We start from the raw sequence: 26,883 nt of genomic DNA, 5'->3' as shown, positions 1-26,883 counted from the left end.
TCCCTCTCCCTCTCCCTCTCCCTCTCCCTCTCCCTCTCCCTCTCCCTCTCCCTCTCCCTCTCCCTCTCCCTCTCCCTCTCCCTCTCCCTCTCCCTCTCCCTCTCCCTCTCCCTCTCCCTCTCCCTCTCCCTCTCCCTCTCCCTCTCCCTCTCCCTCTCCCTCTCCCTCTCCCTCTCCCTCTCCCTCTCCCTCTCCCTCTCCCTCTCCCTATCGATAATTCACAACAAACACCGATAACGAACTCTGCGAAACATGAAGTCATAAATGTCATGTGAAAAATGTCGTTCTGACTTTTTGACTATTTAAAGGTTAGGCTACAGGGCAAACCCTTAACCCGATCGTCTTTGTTTTAGGCTCAAATTGTAGCTGACTAAATTGTCCAGAGCCGTTTTTCTCAAATTTTTGATATCATTCTTCGTTTCCAAATTATCGAGCACCAAAATCAAAAATTCGGAAAAAAATTAATTTTATTTTTACTATTTCGACCATAACTTTTTTTGTTTTTGACTTTCTCGAATAATTATTTTTGCACCTTACAGCTCTCGTGATTATGCGTCTTTAGAGCCTATTTTTTAATATCATATCTTCACAACTTTCCGAGATATAAGGGGATCGCACTTTTTCGTGAAATCGGAGCCTATACTGGAGCGAACGAAAAGACATTTCCAATGTCAAAAATGTGTTGTCATAAGTATTACCCGATTTCCCTACATTGTTTTTTCAGTGCGCTCTATCGCTCCACCACTCTATTAGCCCCATATCCGATATCAGCAGACTGGAACCGACACACGAGACATCCTGATTAATACACTGTCGCCACTCCATAATAAATTCACGCACGTCCATCCACAGCTAAAATACATCCAGTGTAACATCACCCAAAACTGTGCAGATATGAAAAAAAAATGTAAGAGAATTCATTAGGCTGTGGCAGAATTTTAATGGTTATTTTTCGCTTTTCACGCACGTCTATCCACAGCTAAAACACATCAAGTATAATGTCACCCGATAACACGCAGTTAAAAAAGAAGTTGTGAGGATATTTATTAGTCTGTGGCAGAATTTTAATGGCTGTTTTTCGCTGGATTGATACAGTGTTCAGGCATGCATCACGGATGTTGATTAAGTGCATTTTTCAGATTAAAGCGGTGTATATTGAATAAAAGCAAATTTATGATACTCCGAATGAATAATGTTATGGTGATTTTCGTTTTGGTTTTGTTCTTCACTGATAAAAGACTGAGCTATTGAGGTTATTTTTTGCGTGTATCTTGTTTTCGTGAAAAGCACAATACTCGTACTTATGCCTGCAGATAACAAATAAGGTACCGTTCGAATTCAGAGTGCACCAGTGTAACATTTGCTAAAGTAATGCAGTTGGCAGTAACGTCGCGCTGCAATTTAAAGGACCAACCAAATGGCAGTCTACAGCAAAATGTATGGCGATAATAAAGGTAATATTCGGATGGCAACTGCAGCTGCATTACTGTAGCGGCCTTGGCCGTCACTGTCAATTTCCTTGATAAAATGAGTTTGTTGGATCCGACAGCAGGCCTCCACTGGCAATCGAGTGGCAGTAGACGGTCGAAGCCTCGCACTGCATGGAGGCGATCAGTGGAGGAGGCTGCCTCAACTGGACTCGGCTGGAAAGAGCTGGAAGGAATAGCTCAAGATCGCAAATGGAAGATTCTTTTGCGAGCCTTGTCCCTAATGAGGGATAACAGGAATTGATCATCATCATCATTTAGGTATGTAGCTGTGTAATCAAGCATTCACCTTAACTCTCTTGCAAACACCTATATATACTTTTTGTTTTTATGCCACAATTCGTAGCTAAAACAATCGAGAGAATTTGACAAACCACCGCCAGAGAACAATTTCAAGCCTTTTCGTGAAAATATCATCTTAAGTTAACTTTGAACGGTTCATTTAAAATTAATATTTGTATCACTTCACCACAATCCGTCAAACACGCCTTAAACTTTCCACGGAACATTAATAATGGTTCAAGTTACAAACAAAAGTTGCTTGTAACTGAATTGAAGAGTTCGAGCCACTTGATTTTCATTTCAAATTATGTAATATAGGTATTTATATTAAGAACGGGTCACTCACGTAATTTTAAGTATAAAAACGCTCGACCTGTTTCACTCCGTACCTAGGAGTGTCATCAGGAGCTTGCGTTGACACATGTCGAGCGTTTTTTAGACTTGAAATACGTGAGTAACCCATTCTTAATATATGTATTTAATATGTCTGTGTCTCACGGAAGTTTTGTTACTAGGGTTTCTGCTCTGCTCTGAGAAATCTCGAGAAATTTGTCTTTCGGCGAGGCGGGAAAAAAAGACTCAATGCCTCGAGAACTCGAGAAATAAATCTCTTGTCATAAGTAAAAAGAAAACACGCGTATAACACTTGATGTGTGTCTATAGTGTATTTCTTTGGGTAGTTAAATAAATGTAAACAATGTTTTTTTACATTTTTCGGTACTTCAAATATTTATTAGTTAACCAACTAAATAAAAAACTGCCTTGATCCGTCGCCTATCGTTCTGAATTCAGCTGATTCTCATGTTTTCAAACTTTTGAACTACTTTTGTGTAAATTAATTCGTCTCGTTTTAGGTTTATAACTTTATACTTCGTTATTTTCACTTAAAACTTCTGTAAGTATATCGCATATATCGCGTATAACACGCATGTCGGCTGTCATGTGGACGGTGTATGCGTGAACAATATCAGCTACGCGGATGACATGGTGTTGCTGAGCGCATCCATCGGTGGCCTGAGGAAACTCGTCAGTATTTGTGAAAAGTATGCGAATGATCACGGGTTACTATACAATAGTAAAAAAAGCGAGGTCATGGTCTTTGGGGCCGGCTGTAAGATCCCAGATCATGTGCCCCCGGTTACATTGAATGGTACACCTCTACAGAGAGTAAATCAGTTTAAATATCTAGGGCATCTGGTAACGGCCGACCTCAAGGATAATGAGGACGTTGAAAGGGAAAGGAGGGCATTGTCACGAAGAGCAAATATGATTGCACGCAGGTTTGCACGATGTTCACGTGACGTAAAACTTACACTTTTTAGAGCATACTGTACAAGTTTCTACACGTGCAGCCTGTGGGCTAGATTCACTAGAACTGGTTACAATGCCCTCCGAGTACAATACAACAACGCATTTAGGGTACTGTTGGGGCTGCCACGACACTGTAGTGCATCAGGGATGTTTGCAGAAGCACACGTAGCTTGTTTTTACGCAACGATGCGAAAAAGATGTGCCTCCCTGGTGCGCAGGGTGAGAGCCAGCACCAACAGTATCCTGAAAATGATCTCGAGCAGACTGGACTGTCCGTACATGAATCGCTGCTGTACAGTCTCAAGTGGAAGCGTTCAGCGGTGATCCATGAATGGACGTTGTAATTTGTAATTAACTTAATCTAAATTGTTTGTTTAAATTTTATTTTGATATAATTTAATTTGATTTCATTTAATTGGATTTAATTTACATTTTATATTATAGTCCTACTAACCTTAGTTATAAGTACAACATAAATTATGTAACTAACAATATAATGTGGATCATGGTTATCTGAATAAATAACTTTGTTGTTGTTATATCACATCGAGTTAAATTAATTGCCTAATAAAATACTATATTGTGGTTTGTATACATTTTGTTAAATAAAAATAACTAATGAAATACACTATAGTATATCACATCGCCGCGCCGGCGCGGACGCCTGCGTTTGTTGTTGAATTTTTGATCATTTGTAGTAACAATAAAATTACCATTTGTTTGATTTTTGATCTAACCTACGACTTAACTTGCAATAAAGCAAAAAAAAAAAAAGTGTTTTTTAAACTTTCAAAATTTCTCGAGATACTCGAGAAACTCGAGAAATCGTGGTCGAGAATTCCCGTGCCTCGAGAAATAAAAAAGGTCGAGAAACCAGAAACCCTATTTGTTACCTATTAAAATTTTAGCACTGTGTTGCCAAAAAACGCTGCGATTGGAACGCGGCGTTTATTCGACTGAAAAAATCGTGCTTGCATAACCATGCTATCACTCGTTACCTATGCTACTAGTCAGTCTCAGACTCTCAGGCCAATTCGAACGTATACTGAAATCAGAATGAAATCTAACCGATGTCATTTAGCTATCGTGCATTTCGCTAGTATTTGTCCGTACATCTATTGGCGTGAGCGAGAAGCACGATAACTAAATGACACCATTTAGATATCATCCTGGAGTCAGTGTACGTTCGAATTGGCCTGTCTGTCTAGGTAAGCCCTGTACAGACTTAGAACGAATACTAACAAAGTGCGTAACGTCATATTTTCATAGACACTTGACATTTACGGTGGCAATTCCATACTCTGTCAGTGCAAAGTTTGTAAAGCTGTAGCTTGGTTCGACTAGGATAAAAGTGTAAGTAAAAAATGTATGCTTGAACGTAAAGTTTCAAGTGCCGCCGCTAATGTAAACATATTTATGTCACATTGACAGGAAATATTATTCTGTAACGTGTATTAGTAAACAAATATGATAATGTACGATATTTTTTCTATTAAAGAAAGATCGCAAACGTGTGCTGTAAGTTGTAAGCATGTATTTGTCAAAAGTTTACACAAAGGTGTAAGCGTTTTTTTAGTAAAGATATTTTTGTACCTTTTAATTGTAATCTTTGACTTCGACTGTACCTACCGTTTTCACGCGTTTTATCACGTACATTATTATACTGTACAAGTTATTAACTGTGCGCTACTCGTGCCTATTCAACCGAGTTTGTAGAACACTGAAAGTTCCGAGTATCGGGATTCGGGATATTGCCAATTTCTACTGCTACGTTAATTGTCTCGTTTCCGAGTTTCTCTTTATTGGTTTGTATTATTTTTAGCAATTCTTGTTTATTTTGGGGATCTCGGAAACGGCTCTAACGATTTCGATGAAATATGCTATATGGGGGTTTTTGGGGGCGATAAATCGATCTAGCTAGGTCTTATCTCTGGGAAAACGCGTGTAAAGTCTAAGAAAAAATCGTTGCTAAAAAACGACGCGTACAGAGGCGACCATAAATACGTTGAATATATTTTTTTTGAAAAATCGTAGCGCTTTTTATGTAGATCACAATATAGCATTGCCAAAAATTTTATTGCCAATTTTGACGCCTTTCTCCGTACAGTCACCTGTAATAATATGTTACACAACGAAGGCCGCAAAAAAATCTGACACGAATTTATTTGTAGAGCTATAAGCGCGTGTCACATATTTTTGCGGCCTTCAAAGAGAATGACTGTATAGTGCGACATACAATAGTAGAAATTAAATACAATGGACCTAAAAAAATCCATATTAAAATGACAGTTACTTAGTGACGCCCTCATTAATTATTTTCTTCTATTTATATCGCACTATAACTTCATCGATTCGCAACCTGATTTATTTTGTCTTATTTCTTGTGTGCCCCATCTAGTAGTTGAGGTGGTCCTGTAGGGTCATGTGATTTCTCAAATACCTTCTTATGTTTTGTTCACGATCAACAACACGTCACTGTTAAAGGCAATATTTAACCTTCCGATAGATGCAATATATATCTTCACCCAGAGGTGAGGGACGGATCCCTGAGGAAGAATATCGTAAATATTTTAGGGTATCCAATTTTCCCCTCCATGATCGCGCATGATTACGGGATAACTACGGCCTTAGGTGTTGTTATCGCTTGCCTAGCAAGCAGGAGCACAATTCTGAATTCACAAATTGATACGGTTTTGAGCTTTTGGTACGACCTTGATCCTTACGCTGATTGTGAAAGTCTTGGACGCACTTCATTTGTTACGTAAGACGATTTAGGGGGGAGGGCGAAAATATCTTATTTTTTCCTACAAGGGGGTGGGAGAGGGTTTTCATAGTTCTTACGTAAGTTAAAAGATTAGATTTTTTTAATTTCTATGAAATTATGACGTTTAAAATAATACTTCCACTCTATGCTATCAAATACGGTGCAGAGTTAGCTTAAACGGGCTCCAGTACCTATGTAGGTACAAATAAACATTCCAAAAATGATTGTTTTGAAAAATAAACACTACAACAAACCAAATGTGCACTAAAGTTTTCCTTTAGATTCTTACGTCATATGTGGTAATATAGGGGGGAGGGGGTCAGCCTATTCTTATTTTTTCTTACACAGGGGAGGGTGGGAGTCAAAAACTGGCAAAAATAGTCTTACGTAATAAATGAATGGCGCCTTTCGTGAATGCGCGCCAATCACCAAGACAACTGTCAATGTCGTATCAAAACCATTTTAAATGGTAACAAATTAGTAAATCTGAATCAGGTCCCAGGTGTTCTGGAGATCTGTCACCTCATCTCATCTCATCGCCCTCCGAGTTCCATTCCATCGAAACTTATAATATGAATTTGATCAGGTGACTTTTGTTCTCATCTGTCATCCCGAAATATTTTTACTTTGTGCATGAACTATATAGGGGGCAGCATAGGAGCCGTCAGATATTTGGCGCGAGGCGTAAATGTGTCGTTTATGCTTCCAATGTAGCCCACCAGATGGCAGAACCTACTATGCACAAGGAAACGTACCGACGAGAACGGTAGATGGTAGCACTTGCTTTGGCAATGGACATCTGCACATATGTTTCCGATTCAGGCCACAAGATGGCAGACCCTCCAACGCGCAAGGTCCTTATTGGCGTTACCCCTTAAAGTTACAATATTGTAACCGTGGGAAATGCTTTAATAGTACATTACGATACAAGCGCGGGAAATAGAAAATTCGCAACTCGTAGCGATAAATTAAAACACGACTGAAGGGAGTGTTTCAAAACGACACAAGTTGTGAATTACCTACCTATTCGTACGTGTATCGTACGTTTTAGAGTAGGTAGGTACATAGTTTGTGGCTTTCCATATAGAAGGGTCCTTATCCTTATGCTTCATGTGCATTATGACAATCCGTTATTTAATTTTATCAAGGAAATTGACAGATATATAGAGCGGTAGTGGCATCAACACCGCCGTAGTAATGTCGGAACAGTAATTCTATTTCAATTGACATCCGAATTTCACACACACATGCTGTTGCAGTAACAATGTAAATGTAAACTATTTCACGGTAGTATATTTTCAGTGTTCCGTGCCTACCTTAAAAGGAAAAAACGGATTCCTTATATCTATGATCACTTTGTTGTCCATCTGTCTGTCAAGTCAAGACCCTTTTATTTCGAGAACGTGTGGAAGAATCGAGTTGAAATTAAAACCATATACTCAGGTCTACAGTCCCTTAGAAGCTGCGAAAAAATTGTACTTCTAAGTCGACGTAAAAAAAAGATATGGCCGTTTATGTCGCAAAAACATTTATTTCGTTGTCCCAGAACTATGATACTTATTTGATACTAGCTGTGCCCGCGGCTCCGCCCGCGTGGAATTCGGTCTGTGTCAGTAAGCGGCTAATTTCTAATCCTATAATTTCTCTCCCTCTCCCCTGGAGGCGGAACTTGAAGTAGGTAAAGTTGACAGATGGATATGCTAGAGGACTGTAGTCCAGATAAAATATTTTACAATTAGGTACCACTTAATAAAACTACACTCCAAAGTCAATAGTTTTTTCGCCCTTATTCAAATTTTACACGTGATTTAAACGACAGAGTAGGTAGTAGGTGTATATCGGACGATACAGTAAGCCGTAAGGCATACGCGCGCGAGCGAAAGCGAAGCGGCCTGCCTGTGGCTAGACCGCCACTCACCGTGGTCTTCTTCAGACTCCTGAGGAAGACACGTGCCCCTTGTAACCTCAATGCGTTGCGAGACTTTCGGGAATGATTCGATTGTTTTCGGGAATGCATGGTAATGCGTATAAAATGCGAGTGCGAATGCAAACGACCAGTGCCGGATTAAGATATCTTGATGCCCTAAGCATTTCTAGACCATGGTGCCCCCTCTCCCTGGTAAATTGAGTGACGTTCATTGCCGCATTACAGCTGAGAATGGAAATTAATCACATCATTTTATCACGACAATTGACAGTGCCGCAGCAGTAACGTTGCAACAGAGTACCTAATGCTGCTGCAGTCGCCACCCGAATGTCACCTTTATCACATCTTAGAATGTCATTGAAAACGCAAGCGATGCGAGCGCGAAAAGTTTTCGATATAAAAACGCAATTTTATAGACAGTTGTACATTTTTACTTTTAGTATGGAAATCAGTCACATCATTTGATCATGAAAATTGACAGTGCTGCAGCAATAACGTTGCAACAGAGTAATACTGCTGCAGTCGCCATAGCTTAGAAAGTGATCGAAAACGCGAGCGAAGCGAGCGCGAAAATTTTTCGATATAAAAACGCAATTTGATAGACAGAGTTGTACATTTTTACTTTTAGTATGGAAATCAGTCACATCATTATATCACGAAAACAGACAGTGCTACAGCAGTAACGTTGCAACGGAGTAATGCTGCTGCAGTCGCCATATCTTAGAAAGCAATAGAAAACGCGAGCGAAGCGAGCGCGAACATTTTTCGATATAAATAGGCAATTTGATAGACAGTTGTACATTTTTACTTTTAGTATGGAAATCAGTCACATCATTTTATCACGAAAATTGACAGTGCTGCAGCAGCAACGTTGCAACAGAGTAATGCTGCTGCAGTCGCCATATCTTAGAAAGTCATTGAAACGCGAGCGAAGCGAGCGCGAAAATTTTTCGATATAAAAACGCAATTTGATAGACAGTTTTACATTTTTACTTTTAGTATGGAAATCAGTCACATCATTTTATCACGAAAATTGACAGTGCTGCAGCAGTAACGTTGCAACAGAGTAATGCTGTTGCAGTCGCCATATCTTAGAAAGTTATTGAAAATGCGAGCGAAGCGAGTGCGAAAATTTTTCGATATAAAAACGCAATTTGATAGAGAGTTGTACATTTTTACTTTTAGTATGGAAATCAGTCACATCATTTTATCCGGAAATTCACAGTGCTGCAGCAGTAACGTTGCAACAGAGTAATGCTGCTGCAGTCGCCATATATTAGAAAGTGATTAAAAACGCGAGCGAAGCGAGCGCGAAAATTTTTCGATATAAAAACGCAATTTGATAGACAGTTGTACATTTTTACTTTTAGGATGGAAATCAGTCACATCATTTTATCACGAAAATTGACAGTGCTACAGCAGTAACGTTGCAACAGAGTAATGCTGCTGCAGTCGCCATATCTTAGAAAGCAATAGAAAACGCGAGCGAAGCGAGCGCGAAAATTTTTCGATATAAAAACCCAATTTGATAGACAGTTAGACAGTTGTACTTTTTTACTTTTAGTATGGAAGTCAGTCACATCATTTTATCACGAAAATTGACAGTGCTGCAGCAGCAGCGTTGCAACAGAGTAATGCTGCTGCAGTCGCCATACCTTTGAAAGTCATTGAAACGCGAGCGAAGCGAGCGCGAAAATTTTTCGATATAAAAACGCAATTTGATAGACAGTTTTACATTTTTACTTTTAGTATGGAAATCAGTCACATCATTTTATCACGAAAATTGACAGTGCTGCAGCAGTAACGTTGCAACAGAGTAATGCTGCTGCAGTCGCCATATCTTAGAAAGTTATTGAAAATGCGAGCGAAGCGAGTGCGAAAATTTTTCGATATAAAAACGCAATTTGATAGACAGTTGTACATTTTTACTTTTAGGATGGAAATCAGTCACATCATTTTATCACGAAAATTGACAGTGCTACAGCAGTAACGTTGCAACAGAGTTATGCTGCTGCAGTCGCCATATATTAGAAAGTGATTAAAAACGCGAGCGAAGCGAGCGCGAAAATTTTTCGATATAAAAACGCAATTTGATAGACAGTTGTACATTTTTACTTTTAGGATGGAAATCAGTCACATCATTTTATCACGAAAATTGACAGTGCTACAGCAGTAACGTTGCAACAGAGTAATGCTGCTGCAGTCGCCATATCTTAGAAAGTTATTGAAAACGCGAGCGAAGCGAGCGCGAACACTTTTCGATATATTATTAATTTATTAAATCAACATAATTATTCAATTATTTTTGTTGATATCCGCGTCTTCTAAACTTAGAGTTAATTTGGCAAAATCTTTCCTCGGTGGCTTATTCATGTCACAACGTATTAAATTCAGCTCCATCTGTTAGTTTACCAGGGTACTCAATAGTGGTAGCACATATTTGAAAAAAGTTTGCCCCTCCTTCCTAAGTAGCGCCATAAGATTCAGGGGCAAACTTAAGTCAATCGAGTGTTGTGGCTACCCCCCCTTTTAGGGGTTGAATTTTTATAGCCTATAACCTGGCCGGTGATTTTCTCGACAGATTAGTAAAGTTTTCATCAAAATCCGTTCAGCCGTTTTCACGTGATGCGCGTTCAAATAAACAGACAAACAGACAAAAATTCTAAAAACTTTTGGAACGTGTTCTGTTATCGATTCTAAGTATCCCCAGCCAACTTTTTTTCAAATATCTTCCATGTACAGACTTTCGACCGTCTTCAGCTTTATTATATGTATAGATTTAGCAAGTAATATCGACTTATACTACAAGTAGGGAAAAATCTAAAAACTAAAATTTGTAAAAAAAAGTTAGTTTTATATGGAACCCTCGGCGGGCGAGTCGGACTCGCACTTGTCCGGCTTGTATGAGCACAAAGCTCTCCTGCGACCGGTGGGCGATGGAAACAGCAGACAGGTGACATTCATCAATCGGGACCCGTGTCGAGGTTTCGAAGGGCGAGCGGGCAACTGAGCAACTTGTATTATTGCGTATGTGGGACAAATTAATTTCAATACGTCATGCAGTGATCTGTGAGTAGAATAGTTGGGTTCAAAGAATAGGTAGGTATAGTTGTTCCATATTTATGAAATTTATCGAAATATGTATAGGGAAATCCTAACCTCAAAATCTAAAATAAAAGAATTGAAGTAATTACGTTTCCTTTTATGTTTTAGAGCATTTTGTGTGAAGTGTCCGTTAGTTATTTGTCAACTGCTAAGAGTTTCACTTTATATTTTTAACTTAACCCTTTATAAGGCATGAAATATAAAATAAGGGTGTCAGAAAATATGCATAATTGAACCCTCTAAGAAAATTCAAAATCAAGTGGGAAATATATTCCCTCTGCTTTATAAAGAAGATAAAGAAAAATATCCACTTTAGGCAAGGTTGGAACTTGCGACATTTTGAAACTACGTTTAATGGCTCTGAACCAACTGAGCTACCGAAGCTTACTAGAAGTGTCCGAATTTTACTATTCATTTACACGCCTTAGGGATTCGCACGTTACAACAAAGTTCCAAGGTTACATTTTACTAATACATTTATTACAGTCAAAGAATTTAATTTCGGACCCATTTTGTACCATGTCACAGTGGCAATCAATATGAAAGTCGCTAGAGAACTAAAACTATTGTCATTGTGTCAAAGTACAAAATGGGTAATCAATATGAAAGTCGCTAGAGAACTAAAACTATTGTCACTGTGTCAAAGTACAAAATGGGTAGGAAATTAAATTCTTTGACTGTAGGTACCTAAAAAATTTCATTTCTTTAAAATTACAAAATTGGCAATGTCGCGAGTCAACCGACTAATCAATATCTTGAATAGGCCTTTCAATCAGTACCGAGCCTATCGATGGCGCACAAAAACTTGGTCTTCCATTCCGAGCTCTAGGGCGCAAAAACGGAGCCATGCTCGATATAATTTATAATCCCGGGCCCTCTAATACCCTAACGTAGTTATTGGGCCTTCGGGGGCACGCACAGGGATTCGAAAATGCGGCGTTTTATGGATGACTCGCGCTAGAAAGATCCAGGTCCGGGCCGAGGCTTCCGACATTTCGTTTTCTATGACTGGTTCTCCTGACTGGACGCCAAACTCCCTTGATAAAGTCACGGTAAGCGCCTGATATGGGAAAAGTACCTAACGTTCTATCAAATGACATAGGTTTTAAAGAAAACACGCTAATAATAATATTATTCTAATAGCGCTCGAGAAATGTACCATAAAAAACTCCAACGCCAAACTCGCGTTCTAAGGTGATAAAGTAACGATAAGCGTCTGATATGGGAGGAGTAACATTCTCAGATGATATAGGTTTCTACGCCAACACACTAATAATATTAGTCTAATAGCCTTCAAGAAATCACAGAAAACGCTGCGATTTTCCAACGCCAAGCTCCGTACGTTGATAAACTCGCGGTAAGCGCCTGATATGGGAGGAGTAACATTCACGAATGATATAGGCTTGCAGCTAATAATATTAGTCTAATAGCGTTCGAGAAATCACAGAAAACGCAGCGATTCTCCGACGCCAAGCTCCGTAAGTTGATAAATTCGCGGTAAGCGCCTGATATGGGAGGAGTAACGATCTCAAATCCAATAAGCGGCGCCGAAATGTAAATGATTCAATTACGCACGATTCTGTTTACCCGACTTATTAAGAAAGCATGTTGTAAAAATGGACTTTACTGTTTTGCGGTGTGACGATAACCCATCGCGCCTACACTTTTTAAATTTGCCGCTCTTTTCTACTGACGAAAGTGGCTTGACAGACTATGTATTCCAAATTTCATTAACATAAATATTATATCATAGTTCCCAAATAAAACGGCTGTGAGATACGGACAGAGAGACGGACGTAAACGCATCTTATAAATTGGGCTCTGGCTAAATAATGAAATCTGGTTTGAAATAGCTGCTTGAAATTACTGAAGAAACTTTTTTTATAACCATGGAAGACTAAATCCTACGGACGGATGGATGGATAGACAGAAGGATATGTCGAAACTATAAGGGTTCCGTTTTTGCCAGTTTGGCTACGGGACCCTAAAAACTGCTTATTATTCGTAAGTCGTAACTAAATGGAATCAATTAGCTTACGACTAATTACAAATCTATTTAATACCTATAAACGAGCAATTCTTGTTATGTACTTACCTATATACAAACTTGTCAGGATGTCGCCGTCGACGGATACGTCTGGAAGGACATCATCATCATATATTTCGGGGATCTCGGAAACGGCTCTAACGATTTCGACGAAATTTGCTATATAGGGTTTTCGGCCCGATAAATCGATCTAGCTAGGTCTTATCTCTGGAAAACGCGCATTTTTGATTTTTTATATGTTTTCCGAGCAAAGCTAGGTCTCCCAGATATTAATTCATTATTTGCAAATTACCCTTATATTGTCCCCAAGCCAGACACTTGTTTCCCTAAATAATTTTGACCTAATTCTTATTGTATAAAATGTTAAAGTAAAAAGAATAGGTAGGTATCTAGATCTTTAAGATACCCTTTGGTAACAAAGCGACAAAGGCTCTAAAGGTGACAAAAAGACCTAAAGGTAACAATGGCAGTCGAAGATCATTGATATTCCGGAATAGGGTTATCCTGGGATAAGATATAAAGAGCTGGCTTATCTCTCCTCGGATTTGAACATCAATATGCGAATGGCCCTTCTTAATACTATGATGGTTATGTACCTAGCATATATATCACGAATAAAAATTGTATGACAAAAAATGGAATCCTTATAGTTTTGTCATGTTTGTCTGTCCATCCGTCCGTTTGTCTAGATATTCAGTTAATTAAGAGATTACCTGCGATATCAGCCCCGGCAGGTATGGCAGTAGCTAGCTTTTCTCAACCAATGGTAATACTTACTTGGCGTGGTATCGGGTAGCCTGGCAGGGCTTAGTGCGGCCAATCCGTGAAAATGGCTGAATTCTGCGTAATCTCATTCGGAGAGTATAACCCGTTCGCTATAAGATGGTGATAGACATGGAGTTTTGGGTGCGGGAATGGGAAACTATGATTTTAAAAGGCTACAAATATAATGACCACCAAAAAATACTTTGGTACCCTAAATAAAAAAATCATGCTTACCAAAAAAAATTACTGAACACCAAAAAAATAAGGCCTAAAAATACAAAAGTACCACCACTTTAATTACGACTGCACTTCAAATTGTATTCAAATACCAAATATATTGAATGATCACCAAAAATCATTAATGATCACCAAATCTTGAAGACCAAATTAATGCGATATTTTCACCTAAATAAACCACTATGATTACCAAAAAGTTTATACATATTACCAAATAAAGTAAACTGATGCCAAAATTACTAGCCCCTCCCGCTCAACCCCCCGTAGCCCGCACCGCATACCTACCTAACCTAATCTACTTTCTAGTAGCATTTCGTTATGCTACTAGAAAAGTAAATTAAACTGCTATCAGTTAAGTGGGTTAGGTTAGGTTAGAACTGCGACCCTTACAGAAACGAAATGGTACTAGAAAAGTAGGTTAGGTTAAGTTTCAACTGCTACCCATACAGATACGAAACGCTACTAGAAAAGTGGGTTAGGTTAGGTTTGAACTGCGACCCTTACAGAAAAGAAATGCTACTAGAAAAGTGGGTTAGGTTAGGTTTGAACTGCGACCCATACAGAAACGAAATGCTACTAGAAAAGTGGGTTAGGTTAGGTTTGAACTGCGACCCTTGCAGAAAAGAAATGCTACTAGAAAAGTGGGTTAGGTTAGGTTTGAACTGCGACCCTTACAGAAACAAAATGCTACTAGAAAAGTGGGTTAGGTTAGGTTAGAACTGCGACTGTTACAGAAATAAAATGCTACTAGAAAAAGGTGACGAAGTGGATTAATTAATTTAATAGGATAACGATATATTAAATGTTTGCACATTTTTAATTAAAATGTGGTTACAATTTTGTGATCATTTATTATTTTTGCGTTTACAATGATTATTTTGGAGCCATTTGCTTTAATAGGATAGCAAGATTTAAAAATTTGGTTATCATTTTACATTAAAATGGAGTTCTAATTTTGGTGGTCATTTACTATTTTTGGGTTTACAATGATTATTTTGGTGTCATTTTCTTTAATAGGATAGCAAGATGTCAAAATTTGGTTATCATTTCACATTAAAATGGGGATTGAAATTTGGTAATCATTGACTATTTTTGGGTTAATAATGATTATTTTGGTGTCATTTCCTTTAAAAGGATAGTAAAATGTAATAAAATTGGTAATCATTTCACATTAAAATGGTGTTATAATTTTGGTGATCATTCATGATTTTAGGGTGGTAAAATAGATTTTTTTGGTATTAAATTTTACTAAATCTGGTGATCAGTTAAATAGCAGCCATTTTAAAATATCTATTTCGCTCCAAATATGCTTAAAAGAAATGTGACCTAATACCTACTACTACCTACTTAATGGCGCAGCGACCCAAAATGAGTCTTGGCCTCCGACACGAGTACACGCCATTTGTCTCGATCCTGTGCCATCTCCCGCCAGTTATCGGCATGGAGATCGCGCAAGTCCGCTTCAACCGCGTCGCCCCAGCGATACCTGAAAAGAAATGTTAAAATAGTTTATATTTTACCAGCTTTTACCTTTTTTTGACTAATGTAAAGCATGACTCACGTTAGACCGGGCCGTGGTCGGGCCGGAGCTTCGTTTTCTATGGAAAGAACAACGTAATCACCGATCAGCCGTCATAGAAAATGACATATCCGACGCCCCGGCCCGGTCTAGCGTGAGTCATCCTTTAAGCAGTCCCGCAGCCAAAACCCCTATAGTGATAGATGACAATAAATTTAATCCCTGCTATTCTTGGTAATTATCTAAATACCTACTGAAAAGTTGTATAAGGCAATATTTATATAGTATTTCGTTTTTCGCATAATAAAATAAATCCTGAACGAAAAAACTCTGCAAATATTTATCTACAAATCTCACCCTTGTTTAGTGAACGGTCTGTGGTCTTGAAACGTGAAGGCTCATTGGACGGCAGGAAAAAATATTTTCGGTCGAATCATCCAGTAATTTCGTCAAACCGATTACTTCTCGAGCCTGAAATATAGACGTTTCGTTCGCTTTTGGGGTTCTTCGAATTTGGTCTCCAAATAAAATTAAGATTAAATTGGAGAATCGTAATTCTCATGGTAGGTACCTACCTATATTTTGGATTTCGTCAAAAACAAAATAAAGTTGTAAAAAAATTGCAATATTGCGCGAAATCCAACTCGCACTTGATCGGTTTATGTAAAAAATATTCTACACCACACCAGCTCGTAAATACTCTCTTTATACTTCAAAAACTGATGAGAAAGTTGCATTTAATCCACAAGAGTGGTAAAATACCTATTGTGATGCTAATTTCGAGTAGTTTTCTCATGTTGTTGAATGTTAAATATTTAATAACGTATTTTTTTTACTATTTTTTTGGTTGCTCCCTAATAAAGTAACATTATAATTTCCAAGCATTTTGAACTTGATTTGCAAAGTTATGGAATATTTCGCTTGCTCAAGTATCAATATTACGAGGAGTTGAACAACAACTTTGCCCTCTTGTAAAACAAATAACTATTTTAGCAAGTTTCGCTTTGCAAGACAGAGCCGATTTATTATAAAGTGTCTTTTTTCCAAGGAACTTTAGATAGTTTTAAAGTGTCAGCATCAGCACTTATTAGATCCTGTTAAACTTGGTGCCATCTTGTTTTACTTGTTACTAAAACTAAGAAAAGAATAATTAAAAGTGTTGTGTAATAGCATAGGTAAATGTAACTCCGTATAAGATAGGTAAAGTCTAAGGAAAAAAAACCGGGCAAGTGCGAGTCGGACTCGCGCACGAAGGGTTCCGTACCATAATGCAAAAAAAAAAACGAACAAAAAAAAACGGTAACCCATCCAAGTACTGACCACTCCCGACGTTGCTTAACTTTGGTCAAAAATCACGTTTGTTGTATGGGAGCCCCATTTAAATCTTTATTTTATTCTGTTTTTAGTATTTGTTGTTATAGCGGCAACAGAAATACATCATCTGTGAAAATTTCAACTGTCTAGCTATCACGGTTCGTGAGATACAGCCTGGTGACAGACGGACGGACGGACGGACGGACAGCGAAGTCTTAGTAATAGGGTCCCGTTTTACCCTTTGGATACGGAACCCTAAAAACGTGCCTCGGAAATCAAGAAAAAGTTATACTCGATTAGCTGGCGCTACACCTTTGGGCTATACTCGTCTAGATTTGGCTGGGGACACCGTTTGATATTTAACAATTTTAACACATATCAGTGAAAGAACATCGGTCAAAGTCATATGGCGTTCTAGTGGGCAGAGTTGTTGTTTAACTCGTGCTAGTACTGATACCGTAAAATGGGGTGAGTAGGGTCAAAACTGAAATTCAAAACTCGATAACATTTTATTTTTAAATATGAAAACTGAATGGTGTATATAATAGGTGTTCCGGACGTTTGTATTTTATTTTGGGTAGTTCCATTTCATAACTTTGACGATAAACGACGAGGTAGTGCCTCGTATTTGGGGTGAGAGGGGTTTTCATACAAAGATGATTTTAGAAGATTGTTGGATCGATTCTTTTTATTATGCGTATTACTATAGCTCCATTTTAAATTGGAATACATTATTTTTGTAGCAGTAGCCTTAAAATCCCTTCTCACCCCCCTCTCAAACCTTCTCTCCCCATTCATAATCCACCTCTCCCCGCGAAACCTACTCACCCCGTTTTACGGTACCTGAGCAAGTAAAAATTCCAAAATTGAACTACAAGCCACTGGTTAGAAAAGTGGAATTTTAAGCGTTGCGAGACTGGCTTGGTACCGAGTGAAATACAAAATTGTTAGTTAATAGGAGCTTGTTATGGTTGACTGGAAGAGAATGCCATTAGACATTCAATCCGCCATTTGTAAATTATTTTTGTATTTATGCAATAATGTTTAAATAAATAAATAAACGTATAGAGTTAGAGCAAGCTTAGTGAGCAGTGATTTTAATAGCCCAGACTGTGCGAGTGTTATTTCAAACGTCAAACTTCTATGAAATTGTAAGACGTTATCTTCATATTAGGTAAATTAAATTGAATTGAATTGAATTGAATTGTCATTTATTCACAAGAACATATGGTACATGAGATGTTACAATAATGATACTGAACCTTAATACATTCGGCCGTTAGGCATGTGAAAATTAGAGTATGTAGATTAAGTAGTTAACCTAGTTAACTACTTAATCTAGTGCATGCATATTATTACTGATTTAAATAAGTAATAAAAGTAATTAGGTATAATGTTATATAGTCAAATAAATATGAAACAGGAAGAGAGTTAATACAAAATAGACTTCCATCTTACATGTCGTTATAATACATTATTGAATTATTATTTTAAATAGGATTACATTAAACTTTATCATTAAACGTAATGTTCTATTTTATAATATGTTTTTTCAATTAGCTCTGCCTTTAATTTTCTTTTAAATAGATTTAGGTTGTAACTCTTTTAACTCTTCTGGTAAATGATTATATACTTTAAACAACTTCACATTAGTGGTCCTTGTTTAACGGTCTAATTGCAAGTGTAGACTCCTTAACAAAGCAACTTTATATAACGATTGACTCCATTGCTCCTTTGATAAATTGTTCACAACTAACCTAAGTGACTTGAAGTTTGCTACAGGACTTAGTTGCTATGTTTTCTAGTTCGTTGCGCTGACGCAGGCGAGTTTAGGACACGGCCAGACCGGCCAGTATAACTTGATCTTTATTTATTGTTTAAACTTTATTGCACAAAGATATACAATTATGTATAAATGGTGGACTTAATACCAAAAGGCATTCTCTACCAGTCAACCATAGGGATAGACACAACACTAAAAGATGGTGCAAGGAGAAACAAACAATCCAGTAAAGGCAATTGATAAATACATTACAAAGGCAAACATTATACAATATACTTACATAAACATACTTATATATTACATAAATGAATATACTAATACACATATCTTTAGTTTCTTTACTTTCTCCCTTCCCTCACCCAGTGTACCTGAATCCCTAGTGTAAATTTCATGGCTCCTCTACACGATGGGCCAGCGCCAGCCACTCCAAGGGACGCATTTGTCCGTTAGAGGGAGCAAGTGATATTGCTATCTCATTCTACCGCATGGCTGCGTCCCTTGGAGTGGCCGGCGCTGGCCCATCGTGTAGAGGAGCCATCATTCGATAACGTGACGGACGTACGTCGTACGTGTTTGCGTTAAGTCTCATTTTGGTTGGGATTTTGAACAGTGCGCCAAGCGGTTTTGGAAACTCGAAATCCCATACCGTAAAACGGGGTGAGTAGGTTTCGCGCGGAGAGGTGGGTTATGAATGGGGAGAGAAGGTTTGAGAGGGGGGTGAGAAGGGATTTTAAGGCTACTGCTACAAAAATAATGTATTCCAATGTAACGTTAGCGTTTCAACGCTCCCTGAGTGATCAATTTTGTCATAAAGGGTACTAAGAATAATCTTAAAAACTAAATAAATTATAAAAGGTAAAACTAAAATATAAGTGCCTAACTAAACAAATAATTCTACTGTAATATTATTGCTCATGTAGCAATGTAGGCGCTTATCCATCGCGAAACACGTATGTGACGTATGTATCGTCATCGCGGGGCGCGAGGGGAGTTCATGCATATGGCTCGTTCATTTGGACTTCCGCGGCGGCGCGATGTGTTCGCTCTATCTTAAATTGTAACGGTCTCAAGCAAGACTCCAAAAATGTGCCGTCGGAAAATTAATAATTTGCAATAGAAACTATCGTTTTCTAAATTTATTTTGTGCGTGAGTGTTTTCCCCCGCTCGGGTGAGTGTTGCAAAATTATATTTTATAGCTACTATGTGCTAATTGTATCATTAGATAGTTATTTCTTCCTAATAAGGTGTGTGTTTAGCTTAATTGTAGTTAAGATCCTTTTATTACGCTTCGCCGCAGTAATTCTGTACAATTGGTTTCCTTTGTTCCTTGTAACATAACGAATTTCTACCCTCTTGCCTAAAAAGTGAAATCACGATTTGCAATTTCCAAGTAAATGTGTAGGTTAAATACAACTAGTGTAAAACTTAATTGCCAATGCTTAACATAATTGTTTTTCAATATAAATTCCACATTTACATGTTTTGAATTTAATAATTTTTACTGCATAAGTACTTACTCCATAGTACTGAGCCGATTTTGTATACTTCTACCACATCACTGATCACTATTTAATGCTTTGAGCTTGCCTTCCTTCTTTCTACACTTTCATCTTGCGCTTTCTCTTCACGCGGCAAAATGTTGCAGGCAGTAACGCAAAATCGGACATTTTACTAAATGTCCAATAATGATAAATTCCAGGGGTCCTACCACCTACGCCTCCAACACTGGCTCCGGAGTCCACCTGCTGCCCTGCTGACCCGTGAAGACCTCAAGGCTGTCACGTCACCACCACTTACATGCGCAACCACCATAGCACCAAGCGCACAGCAGGGGAGTGGCACTCGTTCATGAGTTTGTGCAAGTGAATACGGGCTCGCTTTAAATTGTCTAAGAAACCACCTCTGAGATCTATAAATTTAATCTACCCTCAAATTTGGTTAATTTTACAAAATCGTTTTTTTTATTATTTTTAATATAGTTTTTTATCATGTATTAGTTGTTTTACTTCCTAGAACACGAAATAACAGCCAAACTGTCACACCAATTTAAAATGGAGCTATAGTAATACGCATAATAAAAAAAATCGATCCAACAATCTTCCAAAATCACCTTTGTATGAAAACCCCTCTCACCCCAAATACGAGGCACTACGGGGAGGTGGGTTTTCCTCTTTATCGTCAATGTTATGAAATGGAACTACCCAAAATAAAATAAAAACTAAAATAGAAACGTCCGGAACACTTATTATATACACCATTCAGTTTTTATATGTAAAAATAAAATGTTATCGAGATTTGAATTTCAGTTTTGACCCTACTCACCCCATTTTACGGTACGTCACGTGGAAATTCTATAGAGTAAGTATCGAACAACCAGTTTAGCTAGGACACTAAATGGCTCAACAATCGCGGAGCGTGATGGTACACTTGTCATCCCAATGCATTCGCTCGGAGAGTTTTTGTATGAATAATCGTCCTCTCGCTTTTGGTCGTTGAGCCATTATAAGGTAAGTACCCCTATTAACGAGCCCATTAAAATCGGCATTGATTACCGCGGTATGTACAAAAAGGCGTTTTATAAGAAAGCCTATTGACTTTTTTAAAATTGAAGTACACACAAATAAAGCCTTCTCTATTGACTGTCGAATAAGTATAGCACTATTAAAGAAACACAAAGTAAACAATTCGAAAACCGTAAACTAACTCATCGGGGGCGCAGGATTTGAATGCTCCATACTAACGCGCAACACCTCAAGTAAGCAAACGCGTATTTTATTTAGTGATTTTCATAGTAATGGTGAATATTATAGATAGACTAAGACTTTATATCAATTCTTAATTGTGATATGTATGGTTCCCAAATCCTCAATTTGTAAATATTTGCTGGCCAATAGTAAAAAACAGGAAATTAAAAACCTCGGTGTTGGGTTCCATTTTTTGGTGTGGTTCCTAATTTCGAGGTATACCTCGGTAATAGCGGAAACGGTATTTTAAGTTCGAAGGGTTATATATTCTTATGTAAATACATATTTCCTTAACTCTTGATGTTATTGAAATATTTAACCGTCTATAAAGCTAAAGAGCTATTAACGTGGTATGAAATCTATTCAAGAACTCTTAATTTTAACTACAGTTTTAAGCACTTAACTGGAGGTTTCCCTAGAAACCATTATATGAGAATCTTGTTTAAATATTGATATAAAAACAAAAGCATGGCTGTCAAGTCTGTTTTATACAATGTTTCGTAATATTTAGTATCTTCCATTTTGATTGTGTTCAAAATATACGCGATCTTTATTTATTTTTATCAGTCGTAAATGAGTTTTACAATAATGTGAATTAAACCGTTTAGCGATAGTTACAAAAGACATCACTCGGTAATAAGATGTATGGGAACCCAATACCGACCCACCTACAACTTTGGTCGGAAATAAATAGGTTCATAATATAATTATTATAAAACCTATTGTATTATTTTAATTACAACATATAATACACCAACATACAATCGCAATCCAACGCGGCAACGCAGCGAGCGTGATGGGCACCTTTGCGTCGGGGGCAGCCCGGGACGGGATTCAGTAGGTTGTTTATTTTATACATATTTAGTTTATATTTATATTCAAGTTAAGTTTTTAATTAATTTAAAATTATGTTTGGATTATGTGTTATTACTTATTAATAAAAGATGCAGTACATCCAATATTAATTTATTTTAATATTTGATTTCACATATTTTGTATCACTGGATCAATTTGATGTTGATGGGCATTTATTTGTGTGATGAACACAGATATTTGTTCCTGTCATGGGTGTTTTCTATGTAGGTATATAATATATAATGTATGCCCAGCAGTGGAACGTATATAGGCTGAATTATTATTTTTATTTTATAAATTTGTATTTATCTATATACGTATGTATATCGTCGCCTAGTATCCATTGTTGAAGCTTTGCATAGTTTGGGGCTATGTCGATCTGTGTAAGATGTCCCCTTATATTTATTTATTTTATGTTGTTTTATGTAGATACTTGTATACAGCATGTATTATTGATACGACCACATATATATTATTATCTAAGTGTAGTTAGTAGGTGTAAGTAGACTCAAAGGAATTCACTTTTATAATAATTATATTTTACTTATAAAAATCCTCTTATTTTTCCTTATAGACTTACCTAAAAAAATATTAATTGAATCTTATGATTGGACTAATTAAATATAACCCCTACTATTTATTTAACTACTATTGTCAAATAAATATAAGTAGGTATATAAAGAAGGAACTAAACATGCGATGGGTTTATCTACCCTCGTAGAAAGGAACCCTTATCCGCGGTATTTGGGTAACAATGATCACTTACCACGGTAATAGGCGATTTCGACGTTTTAAGTTTAATAATTATTTTTTTCTATATAACTGGCCAAAACAAGTCCAAAAACGAATGAAATATAAATTTCGATGTACAAATTATCATAAAAAAATATGCCTTTGTTCATACAGAGCCAGCTTATGTTTCATTATTGGCTGTCTTTGTAAAAGTTGCTTAACCCCCTCGTTAATAGGGGTACTTACCTTAATCGCACTCTAAACTGTTAAGTTTCTCTTGTAGTAAGCTAGCGTCAAATATATTAGTGTGGCCGTGTACAATGAACACCGAACAATAGTAAGATTAGACTATGTAATATTAGTCCCTAAACAATTCATGTAGTAGAGGAAAATACTACTAGATTATTATCAAATGGCCGGTATCAATCATAATTATACATCGGTAACTCGTGGCATTTAGGTAGCACTTAAAAGATTAGTTTAATTAATTTCCGTTTTTTAGTGGTTTTTTTTTCTCGACTCGTATAGGAAGAACATTGTCACATCACTATAGTGTAAACAACGTTATTTACGGTATTTGACGTCTGTCACTCACTACAGCAACACTACGTAAAATGTTTTGCACATCGAAATCACAAAGGAAAACAACTGCACTGCGAACGTTTACGTTCTACGTCTTTTTTTTTTTAATTTTAGGGTTGGCCGAACACCATCGTTATGAATCGGTAGTCGTCTAAGTAAATCGATATGAATTTTTCATTTTTCTTTTAATAAAAATAAGGAAACGGTGGATAATTAACTGTAAATATGGATATATTTATCGTCACTTAACAGACAACAAATTTGACACAGAAATAACATAAATAAACTTTAAAATAGATCCCCAGTTAGTTTCAATTTTGACAATGGGTGCGACCTACTCGGTCGGTGTATTAAATACACCGACCGACCGGTAGCTTGCGGGAAAACCATATAATTCTAGCTTTATTTAATACTCAAATAAAAATTCATTATACGTCACAATTCGATACCTCAGTCTACGTGCCATCCAATCGTAATCGCTTGCTGTGACAATCGATTTGCGTTAGTTACATCTCTATATACGTCAGTCATAATGTGTCAAATACCGTAAATAAAGTTGTTTACACTATAGTCTGTGCCTGCTACCTAAATGCCACGAGTTACCGATGTGTGTCCATCACTAATCTTTTAAGTGCTACCTAAATGCCACGAGTTACCGATGTGTAATCATAATACATATATCAGAGTCAATTTTTGATTTAGCCGACATGGACATCAAGGAGTTGTTCGAAATGGGGTTGACCCTTAGAGGATATAACCAACGGAGACGCCATGTCTAAAATTTTCGGTACAAAGTAGTCTGCCGTTTTTTGCGGGGGAGGGGTACATCAAATGTATAGGTACGTCATGTCAGATAAACGTCAGTCCATACATATGATTGACATGTGGTTGACCATTGGCCGCCTATTTTCGACAGAGGGGAACGCCTGTTAATGGCGCCTCCATTGTTAATTACTCCGAGGGTTGACCGGTCGAAGTATTTAGCAGATGCCGCCAGCATAGCTTGCCCTGTCAATCCCTAGAATTGTGTCAATGGTTTTTTTTTCTCATCTCATAGAAAAAGGGGCAAGCTATGATGGCGCCAAACCCAACCCCATTGAAAAACAAAAATTGGTTTGAAAATTGCGAAATGCAAGGCTGAAGTCGGTAAGTATATCAAATTAGTTAGGTAATAAGAAGACTCCGTCTTTTATTATGTCCTATTGTTATTTACACAAAATGTATTTGCAACGTAGGCATATATTGATGTGAGAAAATTATGTCAAAATAAGATGACTTTATGAAGTTCAACTGCCACAGGAAATAACTCTGAAAGGAACAACCTGTATTACACTTCAAAGGATACGGGCTACGGCTATGGCTGTCTCAAAAGGCATTGTTTACCGCGAAGTTTTCAATTTGTCGAGTCTCTAGAGTAACGCGAGATACTTCAGTCTGGGTATGGATTCCAATTTTAAATATTGAAATATATGTACAAGTTCCGCCTCAAGGGCTTTAAAAAAAAGCTACAGAAAGTTTGGTAACTATGTACTTATGATGTCGTGTTAGAATTATATAATAAGCATGAAAATGTAACTAGTTATAGCTCGAAACCCGTAGCTTGGTGCTTTTAATGTAACCAAAGAGAATGGATTAGAGGGGTCCTGTCATAGTAAATTTTGTAGTCACAGTAAATTTACTGCCATCTATCGTCACACGACTAAAACTCAAAATGAAAACGTATAAAACTATCGAAAAAAATTATATAATATGGATAAATGATTTTATTATTTTTATATCATTTTGACCCATGTTCATTCACTGATACCTATGTGTTAAAATGGTTAAATATAAAACGGTGTCGTCAACGCCATCTAGCCGACCATAGGCCAAAGGTGTGTGCGCCATCTATCCGAGAATGACTTTTTCTTGATTTCCGAGGCACGTTTTTTTCTTAGACTTTATTCGTCTTGTAATAACAATCCCATCAAAAACATTACATGTAATAAAAAGTATAAAATAAAATAAATTAATTAAAAATTAAAAAACACGTCTGCGAAAAAGCGAACTGAAATGACAAAAATAATTTTTAGTTGTGTTAGTTACTCAACTTAATGAATGTAAAAAATTATTAGAATATGAGTGTTTAGTGAAGGTTATAAACAACAAACGCAAAAGTTTTATGCTCATTTAGGATCGTGACTGTACCTGTGTATTTTATTTCAATTGCAGTCGGGGACCTTGATGTATTGACATTTTCCCATTTAAAAGGTCCCCGACTGCAATTGAAATAAAATACACAGGTACAGTCACGATCCTAAATGAGCATAAAACTTTTGCGTTTGTTGTTTATAACCTTCACTAAACACTCATATTCTAATAATTTTTTACATTCATTAAGTTGAGTAACTAACACAACTAAAAATTATTTTTGTCATTTCAGTTCGCTTTTTCGCAGACGTGTTTTTTAATTTTTAATTAATTTATTTTATTTTATACTTTTTAGAATTTTTACATTCATTAAGTTGAGTAACTAACACAACTAAAAAATATTTTTATATTTTCAGTTCGCTTTTTCGCAGTCGTGTTTTTTAATTTTTTATTTATTTAATTAATTTTGGGGTCATGATTTCGTTAATAATCATTTGAAGTCACTTTATATTACTTTTGCGAGGGCGTCCTCAGTACAAAAAGGCACGCAGAGCGCCGCATATATCGGGCTACGCCCGACTACTTTGGAACGCGTACAGTGCGCCACGAACGTCGGGCTACGCCCGACGCTTTGAGCAAGAGGGCACTGAAGGCGTCTTGGTAAGGGTACAGCGTGTCACGTATGTGGGCCTACGCCCGACACATAGTATGAGAGAGTCAAAGGCGCCTGGCTTTGGACCGAGTGCAGCGCGCCACGTACGTCGGGCTACATCCGACTCTTTTACCATTAGGGCGCCTAAGGCGCCCGGCTTTAGAACGCGTACAACGCGCCTCGTACACGCCCGACGCTTTGAGTATGAGGGCGCCGAAGGCGCCCGGCTTTGGTAAGCGTACAGCGTGTCACGTACGTCGGGCTACGCCCGACACTTTTAGTATGAGAATGTTGAGGGGACTGGCTTTGGACCGCGTGCAGCGCGCCACGTACGTCGGGCTACGCCCGACGCTTTGAGTATGTGGCCGGCTTTGGTAATCATACAGCGTGTCACGCTACGCCCGATACTTTTAATATGAGAGAGTCGAAGGCGCCTGGCTTTGGACCGCTTGCAGCGCGCCACGTACATCGGGCTACGCCAGAACCTTTAAGTGTGAGGGCGCCTCCCGGCTTTGGTATGCGTACAGCGTGTCACGTACGTCGGACTACGCCCGACGCTTTGAGCAAGAGGGCACTGAAGGCGTCTTGGTAAGGGTACAGCGTGTCACGTATGTGGGCCTACGCCCGACACATAGTATGAGAGAGT

The 26,883-nt window shown here is 37.7% G+C and overlaps 1 long non-coding RNA gene across 1 annotated transcript in view; it reads right to left on the bottom strand.

Moving 5' to 3' along the window:
• Positions 1-24,327, bottom strand: part of LOC134791808 (uncharacterized) — a 118,452-nt gene extending 94,125 nt beyond the window's left edge. Inside the window, exon 1 of the long non-coding RNA XR_010144334.1 lies at positions 24,299-24,327. This is a non-coding gene — a long non-coding RNA (uncharacterized LOC134791808). The remainder of the gene's footprint in view (positions 1-24,298) is intronic.
• Between the last annotated feature and the right edge of the window lie 2,556 nt (positions 24,328-26,883).

The sequence above is a fragment of the Cydia splendana genome, chromosome 6 (genome assembly GCF_910591565.1).
Source record: "Cydia splendana chromosome 6, ilCydSple1.2, whole genome shotgun sequence".
Lineage (NCBI taxonomy): Eukaryota > Metazoa > Arthropoda > Insecta > Lepidoptera > Tortricidae > Cydia > Cydia splendana.
The sequence above is the reverse complement of the archived record's forward strand: the minus strand, read 5'-3'. Positions and strand labels throughout refer to the sequence as shown.